The 10,025-nt window shown below is 37.9% G+C and overlaps 1 pseudogene; it reads right to left on the reverse strand.

Moving 5' to 3' along the window:
* Nucleotides 1–201: 201 nt before the first annotated feature.
* Nucleotides 202–6,688, reverse strand: LOC149827906 (protein argonaute 4A-like; annotated as a pseudogene).
* Between the last annotated feature and the right edge of the window lie 3,337 nt (nt 6,689–10,025).

The following is a 10,025-nucleotide window of genomic DNA, read 5'->3' on the forward strand; positions in this document are numbered from 1 at the left end:
AAACCAGATGCCTTTATTTCCTATAGTCTTAAAGAAAAAAAATCAAACACCGTCTGTAGAATCATCACCCCTCCCTCCACACATCCATCGACGAGCCCATCCTTTCCAACATACTAAAACCAACGAAAAAGACGCCACCAGAACGAACGACGTTCGGATCAACACAAAGGAAGAAGAGAGGGAAGGAAACGTCGACACACACTAGTAGAGGAGGTTCCCGAAGACGAATGCAGCGAGAGACCCGAAGATCCCGACGGCAACGGCCGGAGCGTAGGTGGAAGCGTCGGAGGCCGGAGCGGGTGCCGGGGCGCTAGCGGCGGAGGCCGTGCCGATCATGGCAGCAGCGACGAAGAAGGCGGCAATGGCAGCAACGGCGAACCTGGAGGACTCCATTTCTGGCTGAGAGAAGAGAGGTAGACGGTGACAAGAAGCAGTGCGAGACGAGATGCTCCGATGAATTCCTCTCACACCCCGAGCGAGACTGAAGGGAAGAGAGGAATTGCAGGAGAGAACAGCGAGCACCTTGTGGGAGAGAACCGTTGCCGGGGCGGGGTTTTTATAGCGTTGGGACGCTGCCCGACGGGCGAGGTTGAATGCGTCGGGCAGCCTGCCCGCTGTTCAACGGTGTTACGGTGATGCTGCTTCTTCTCGATCACCCTCTCGATTTGGCTGCCCGACGTTTGACAGGGTGTCTGACAAGTGGTGCCATACAGCTGGACACCTGTGGGGCCACTCTCTCTCTCTCTCTCTTCCCATCGCAACTTCCTCTCCTTTTTTTTTTTTCATCATATCATATTCCCGCCGAATGCAACCAAAATATCGCGTTTTTTACTCATTATTAACACAATAAAGACACTTTTATCTGAGTTTTCTATGTTATTTATATTTGTTTTATACATTTTGATATTTTTAACGACTTTTTGTGTTGTCGATATTTACCGAAAACGACGCTTCCCCAATCGGCTTTGGGTGATGAAGGGGAATTAGTTAACGTCTCGCTTAACAGACTGGGCATCATCTGTGGCTTGGATCGGGGCAACTTGATTTGGATTTGTGTGACTCAGCGTCCAGTTGATACTTCCCATCCGCGTGGGACCCGGGTCTATCATCGATTGTCCTGTTCCATCGGATCTCAGAAGCAATCGTTCTGAGACCTGTTTGTGTGCCACGGAAGCCTTTGGGTTTCTGTGGGCACCAATTTCTCTTTTCCCGCGGAAACAGGAGCTCGTTTTCAACGTCCCACACCCTTTTCTCGCGGAAAGTTTGCCGTAGAGCTCTCTTTCACGGCACACAAACGCGCCCTTAATGAGTAACCCAGTCAAATTTGGATTCAACATTTTCAGATCCAGACCAGTATTGAAGCAATATTTTCTTTTATGCTTGTTTTATATTAATGCCTGAATAAAAGATAAAACCCGAACCGTTCATACGTCTTCGTGTAAAACCCTTGCTTCCATTATATTTAGATTTTCATACTCATTATATAACTCAACCGTGTAAATTAGAAATATGTAAAATTTCATAATAACTGAGAATTTCATTGTTTTTTTTAAGATTTTTTTTAATCCGATGACATAGAAGTAATCTACATGCTTTATTTATACAGTAATGGGCTCTTGGAACGTCTAATTACAACATTTAAGCCATAATTTTTAGAAATTAAAAATCAAAGGCTCAGAATTTCTGTAAATATTCAAGCATCTAAAAGTCGTAACGTTTTATCAAGGAAACATGACCACTTAATCAATTCCTATTTAATGAACCAATGCCAAACAAACATCCCCTTAATGAATTCCTAGCTAATGAAACAATGCCAAACATATCCACAAAGCTGGATTTGGGAAAAAGTATTGGAAGTACCCAGTTCACATCATTCATGGTTCACATATTTCAGTGATCTTTCATTATGTTTTGAGAAAAACTTATCTAGATCCAACTCCACTTGGACTTTATTTGAGAACTTGTAGCAGGTATAAGAGCTTATGCATTTGGTAGAGACTTGGTCAAACTACATTGGTGGTGAGGAGCCCCAAGGGGTTGGGGTTTGGGTTTGGCATTGGGGGGGGGGGGGGGGGGGGGGGGGGGTCTTGGCCACTAGGTGGGGTGGTCATGATTCCATTCTCTTGAGGCAAGGGATAACCCCTTAAGCAACCCCCCGAAACTCCGTGTGGGGCAAGCGATACACCATGGGTTTACACCATCAGGACAGCGACCATAAGTATGGCAGACTTAGCCAACGGAACTAGGTCTCTAATCCTCAGGGTGGTTTTCTCGTTAAAAAACTACAATTGAGGTGTCCACTTGGGAAAATAATGATGAGAAGGTAATATATGCAGGTTAAGGTCTTGGTCATGGTCAAACCATGCATCAGACCCAATCCCATTTGAACAGTAACTCGCGTAGCCCTTACCATATGCATTGGATTGAACATTAAGGCCTGGACTGAGTCAAATCAAATATGGGGCCAAAGTCTTCGATAGTGGCGCTTGCTTCCTTGACCAAACCACAATTTAGGTCCCAAATCACCTACATTCATAATAAAATTGAATTATGAAAGGACGATTACAACAAATAACTGGTGCTAGTTTCAACCTATAGTTTTTTTTTTTTGACAGGCAAGCTGTGGTTAGGCAGACGCATAGCACTTATACAACGATACCATTAGGATTTGAACTTGTAACGTCCCAACACAAGGTCACGTGAACTAGCTGCTCCTACCAGACAAGCAGAGCCCCATTTGGTTTCAATTCTTAAACACATTCATGATTATATGAAAAATATTTTTTTCTCTTTGCCTTGGATTTGTACACTACAAGAATTCTACGGATTAGCGACGAATGTTATCCGACGCTAATCCATAACAAATCCATCGTTAATTCATTTAGCGATGGATTGGCGATGGCTTAGCGATGGATAGAGTTTGTCGTACTTTCTTGGTCACTAATTAGCGACAAAATTGATTTGTTGTTAATTTGCGACAGATTAACGAATGCCATGTTTTGTCGTGAGTTCGTAGCTAAATAAGCACTGATTTGGTTTTACGACAGATACATATCCGTTGCTAATCCGTCACAAATATTTAACGACGAATACATATTTGTCTCTAAATTATATCACCAATTTATCGATGGATTATATTCCATCGCAAAACACCGGCTGATTCAGTTTTTAAGACAAATAATATATGTCGCTAATTTCTCACAAAATTTAAAAAAAATAAAATAATTTTGTTTGAAATATAAATATCAAGAAAAATTTTCTCATTATGCAATTTATATAACCTGTGTATAAAAGACAAAATACACAAAAAAAATGCATATACAAAGTAGGTGAAACAAATTTAACACAAGTTATAAGTGAAACAAATTTAACAACAAGTAGGTGAACATATACAAAGAGTTTTGTTTGAAACAACAAGTACATGAAACAAATTCAACACATGAAGCTACTCCTCGTCAATATTCGAAGCATCATCATTTTTCATTATCTCGATCTGCCCCTCCATCCATGCCTTCATCAGCTCATCTACGTTGATCATCTCCAACATCATACAAGAAAACCGAAATGTTAGTATTGATAAACAAAACATAATGAAATAAATTATATGCAATGCACCTAATCTAAGGCAATCAAAGTAACATGACTGAATGACACATAGACTAGCAATAAAGTGAAGGACATTAACAAAATTCAGAGGCCAACAAACAGTACATGTAGAGTCCCTAAAAACTAATGACATAATGAAATATTATAGGCATATACGTATTGAAATCTAACGACATGAAACTTTAGATATGTATTGAAATAAACATTATACGTACCTGAGAGGCACCAGAGCTCATGTTGAAGGCAGACGAAGTTCTTTTGTTATGAAAAAAGTTGCACAACACATTATGGACTAGGTTGAGAATGGCTTCATGTAAAAAGTCGTGCATTGTTTCCTGAAGAAGCTGGCAGACACCATCCCAAGAAATAGCAGAGTCAATCAGAAATTGAGAGTTAATGTGTTCGGGAGAACTCTGAGAGCCCTGGCTGGAAGAGGCAACGATTGTTGTGGTGATTCATATTACTTCCAAACCTGAACACATGACCTTTTTTTGGGTTCACCGGTTGCAGTCACTCATGCTGCAGGATCAAAAGGTGGATGCTGAGTGGAGTCACTGTCATATCCCTCTACCATATGTTGCTCATATGACTCCTACAAAGTAATTATTACAGTATGAATTAATAATTAAGAATTATAATTTTTATGATAATATAATTCATGTTAACTTGTATATTATAATGTTTATTAATACAATAAATATATACCTGCAAAATGGTTACCGAGCAAACTAGCAATTGTGAGGTCCATTCTGAAAAAGCTTTGTATGATGGTTCTTCTGTGCAATAATAACAGTGATCTTGGGTTTGTAGCCAGATTCGAGAAAATCACATGCTTGCAAAATGGTTATCGAGCAAACTAGCAATTGGTCTCATGTACAACTTTTACAACAATAAAAAACACATAAAATTGACCTTGATTATCTGCTCCAATTCAATATTCAGGACTTCATTGAACTGAGATTCACTCACATCATCCCTAATTGTCAACAAAATGAAATGGAATGAAGTTAGAAGTATAACTATTAACCATTACATTTTGCCTAATGATTAAAAAAGTAGCACAATCGCACCGAAAAATGATCATCTTCTCAAGCTTCCTTTGCTTGGCACTCTGATAGAAGTCAATCAACAATTCTCTGCAAGCAAACAAGCAATGAAATTGAATTCAAGAATACACTATAGTAACCTCCAAGCAACATAACCAAGACATAAAGTATTGGCAGTCGTTTGGTTGCACACTTTGGGAAAAAATTGCAACATTATATTGATTAAAAAATTAGATTGAACACTATATCCCACCCAAGTTTTACTTTAGACAAAAGAAAGATTTAAGTAGGCAAGATCTTAGCAAATGAACAAGTGAAAAAAAAGTGGTAAACTTCACACGTTTCATAAAAAAATTATTTCAACGGCCTAAACCAAATACCCCTTGGCCCTCTATAAAGCAATTGAATATCTAAAAACTAACCACAAAGAACCAAGCTAACAACTTAAACATTGATTAATCATAAACTATGTGTTGGCTGTAAAAGCATGAAATATTTGACTCAACCTGATAATTCCCCCATCAGTTTTGTTGTCGGCAGTAAGCTTGAAGAAAGAATCTACCATTTCTACTTTAGGAGATTGTGTCCTAACAGATGCCCGGTACCGAGAAATTAAGGGTCAATCACGAGAGCTCACAACCTACTATGTTGAACACATAAAAAGATACAAGTGAAAACCAATAAAAATTGATTATATAAACATCAATTAGTGAGGAAAACGTACACAGATAGTGAAATATACCTATATATAATATACATTTATGTACTATGAGAGTTTCAAAAAGAAAAGGATGCAGTTAAAGATTAGGTACCACTGAGAGAGCACATTACTGCAACAATTGATGGCCTATCAGACTGACTAGGTGATCCATGAGACACATCCATTCCAAAAAATATGGTCAGTGATGAAGAGATTATTGGAACAAATGGTGATTTCTCGATAGCAAGCAAGGAATTAATCCCACCAAGCTGATTTTGAAGCACACAAAATTCAAAAGGCATTTTAGCAAAATGCTAAAGATAATCAGTTATTTAAACCAAAAAATTACAAACATTGAAGTGCCTTAGAATTGATCTTCAGTAATATATTAGTGAGATATTGATCATTGATTTTATGGGAAGGTGCCATACACTGGGTCACAATACCCAATTCAGAGAGATTTTTCCTCTTCCACGACCCTAAATCAAAGAAAATAACCACACTTATTTGCAGGTACATATTTATAAAATTGACCATGGTAAGATTCTCAAGAATTGCATTAAGAAATGATACCATAGACATGTGAGTTTTTTCTCTCAGATAAAACACAAAGAAGGAACTGTGGAGGTCCAGTTAGTTTTGATTTTATCTGATCAAACATTTTTTCCACTCTGATGGTAGATGGAGCATTCTAGAACTCAGGATACTCTTCGAATGTGGCGAATGGTGGTGAAATATTCTCATAATAAGAGTGTTAGTATTAATGAAACAAGCTATAACATAAAAATTGAAGACAAGATAAAAATGAAAGTAATAGAAAGATATTCTTAAAATATACAATGTCATTGCTCCTACCAGTATTAGCAAGCTCCCTAGCAAGATGATATGATCACATCTTGCAGAAATATTGATGATTGCCCAATATTCAATATTGATAGGTTTAAGCGTTTGTTGCACATAGAAGTTGCTAATCAGAACCATATTCACTTCAGACTAGAAGATCCCGCAGAGAACAACAAAAGAAACTCATATATGCAAATAAATGAAAATAGGTACCTTCTGATTAAAGTTCCACCGTCCATTTTACGGTGCAAACGACTCTCCATTGCCATCAACAAGCTTTAACAAAGCCCCAGAGAAAAACAAAAAATAACTGGGCAGTAAGCACCATAAGATGTTAATTTATATTATAAAGGATGAAGCAAGTCTAACGAAGTTATACCTTTGGAGAAGGCAGAATTCTGGTGAGGGATTTTCCTCTGGCGATAGATACACGAACAAAGTAGGAATGAGAGTGGCGACGGGAAACCCAGGCGGCGGCAATGAGACACGACATCGCTTTCGGTCAGTGCTTGAACGAAAAGGGAAATGTGGTGACTGCGTGCGAGGCAGAAAAAGGAAATAGAGGAAGAGGCGGTGGTGGTCACGATGGTGGCACAGCTCCGGTTGATTGGTAAAGGGGGAAGGAAGGAGCTGTAGATGCGAAGAGGGCAGTCCGCTGCAAACAGTAAAGAGTAGAAAAAGGTGGTGCCCTTCGGCTAGCAAGAGGTCAGCGACGATGCGGCTTCAGCGATGGTTGATGACGATGGGATCGGCTCCTGCCAAATGCGGACGAGGAAGGGGAGAAGGGAAGAGGAACGTCGACCGACAAGGGTGTCGATGACGGCACAGCTTCAGTGAGGCCACGAATGGGGAAGGAAGGAGGAGAAGAAGATGAGGTGAGAGGCAATGGCGACGATGCGGGGAGGTCAGTTGTTGGCTGGCGTTCGGACGGGGAAGGAAAGAGAAGGCCGACGTTTGGACATGGAAGCTGATTTGGAGGTAATCAGAGAGAGAGAGAGAGAGAGAATTGTGTGCCCTAGGTGGCCGTTTTATATCGAAAATTAGCGACGAAAACATTTTGTCTCAAACGTCATCATAAAGTAGCGACGAAAAAAAATTTATCGCTCATCTGTCGCAAAGTTGCGACGGAATGTTTTCATCGTGAATTCGTCGTTAATTAGCGACGACATTTGAAAATGAATGTTGTTGTCGCTAATTTCACAACTAATTCTAATTTTAAGAATGACTAGTTTTCTCTAGCTAATTCATCATAAATTTACAATGAATTATTTCAGTCGTAAATTTTTGTCGTTAATTAATGTTTTTCTTGTAGTGGTAAGCCATATTGAGTAGGTTTTTTCAGGCTGAAAATGGTCAGGCACCTACGAATTACTCTCTATTTATATATAGTGCTAATGAAGGCATGAAACTATTGAGTTTGAATATGTTTCTTTTGATATTTTAGATTTTTTTTTTTAGATCAGACCCTATGAATGTCATCTACAAGTTTTGTTTAGTAGAAAATTAGTTTCAATCATGTGATTAGATTAAAAAATCAACAGCCCACAATGCACTAAAATTTCACAATTCATAAAATCATATTTTTATATCCAAGGTTTGATCCTTAGCAATGGAAACTATGTTCAACACACAGTTACATGGTCAGATTGAGACAATAAAGTCAATAGTTTTGTGCTTTTAATAGCCCCATATATATATATATATATATATATATCACTTTCCCATTTCTCATGGATTTTAGAAAGTTTTTTTTCCTGTTTTCACTTCTAAATATGTTTCCCGTTTCCATTCCATTTCCCATATTGGCAACAGCAATTGTGATGTAGAGCTGGTAGATGGGCCAAATGAACCAGGCTTAGCTCATCTATAATAATAAGACCCCTGCCTGAGCTGGCTCGTATAAAAAAACAAATCTAGGCTACTTTTTATCCTGTCATACCCTCTAACCAATTGTATAACACTACATTTTAGATAAATATTAAACTTAAATGCAGATATTATATTGTGAGTCAAACTGTTTCTAATATGTGAGCTCATATAGATAAAATATATATATTTTATATTATGTGAGATATATTTTAAGTATACTATACTAATATATTAAGAAAAGGATGCAACATAAATAGAGAGAGAGAGAGAACGATGAACATATGCATGTAAAATATGAATTATTATGTTTAATATATAAAATATATATTTTAAGTGTAATCTATAAAAAATGTATATATTCTATCTATAAATGACATGAATTTTTTTTACATGAGCCAGCTTGTTTTTGGCTTGCCTTGTTTTAGAGACGAGCTGAGCTTGAGCTGGACTCGGCTAAACACAAACACAAGCCAGGTCACAAACGTGGTCCACTGGTAAACAAGCCAAGCCCAAACATTCCCTGTTAGGTTCATTTACCAGCCTTACCCACTTGCATAATTTGATCGAGTCTTTCTTAAACTGAGGTGACGAGTATCTCTCTCTCTCTCTCTCTCTCTCTCTCTCTCTCTCTCTCTCTCTCTCTCTCTATATATATATATATATATATATATATATATATATATATATATATATATATATATATATATAATGTTTGACCAAGTCCAAGAGTTTTTTTCCAATGGAAAAAAAATTGTAATAATATTTTGCCCATTATCAAGAACTGCAATGACAATGCTAAACCAACTGAGACCATCTAAACACGGTTACCAAGTATTGGACTGTCAACATGATAACAAGACCAAACCAAAAACTTGAAAATCAGAAACATAATGTTGAAAAGCATACCATTCATGCAAACATGATAAAGAAAAAGAAAGAGAGTATTTATGTGGTTCGGTCTTATAAGACCTACATCCACAGACACCAAAGCTTGATTTCCATTATGCAACTTCACCTATATATATATATAGGTGAAACAAGAGAGTACAGGGGAAGAGAATTGATTACATGGGTAAAAACGAAGGGCCACCTTGAGCAATGAAAGAGGCCTCCTTGAAACTTTAAACGTCACCTTGAAACCCAAGGTCACTTTGAAACCCCAAACGTCACCTTGAAACCCAATGTTACCTTGAGCCTTGTGACATCATTGTTCATTTCTGGTGCCTTGATACTGCCAACTCATTACTCCCCATCAAGTTGAGAAGCATATAAATTATATGTTCTCAGCTTGCTCAAAGCATAGCGAAGTTGATCTTTTGGCACAACTTTAGTCAAAACATCAGCTAATTGTTCTAAAGTTGATATCTCTTTATTTTGAACTTTGTCCCTAACAAAATGACAATCAACTTCTATGTGTTTTGTTCTTTCATGAAAAACTGAATTTGCCGCTATATGGATAGTTGCTTGATTATCACAATACATAGGTATAGGAGTTTTAACTTCAAAGCCAATTTCTTCTAACAAAGTTTTAGTTCATGTTAACTCACATACAGTTGTTGCCATAGCCATATACTCGGCTTTGGCACTTGATCGAGATACAACTTTCTGTTTTTTACTTTTCCATGCAACCAAATAACCTCCAACAAATACACAAAGACCAGTGGTAGATTTTCTATCCAATCCACTGCCAACCCAATCTGCATCAGAATAGCCATAGACATCTACCCTTCTATTTCTTTTATACCAAAGGCCTTGTCCTAGAGCTTTCTTAATGTATCGTAGAATTCTGTCAATTGCATTCATATGAGTTTATTGAGGATTGTGCATGAACTTACTTACCTCACCAACAACATATGCTATATCTGGTCTTATAGCTGTGAGATAAATGAGTCTGCCAACAATTCTTTGGTATTGCTTGACGTCTTCTACTGGCTCCTCATTAACGTTTTCGAGCTTGTGAT

This window comes from Nuphar pumila, chromosome 10 (genome assembly GCF_984573655.1).
Source record: "Nuphar pumila chromosome 10, dmNupPumi1.hap1.1, whole genome shotgun sequence".
NCBI lineage: Eukaryota > Viridiplantae > Streptophyta > Magnoliopsida > Nymphaeales > Nymphaeaceae > Nuphar > Nuphar pumila.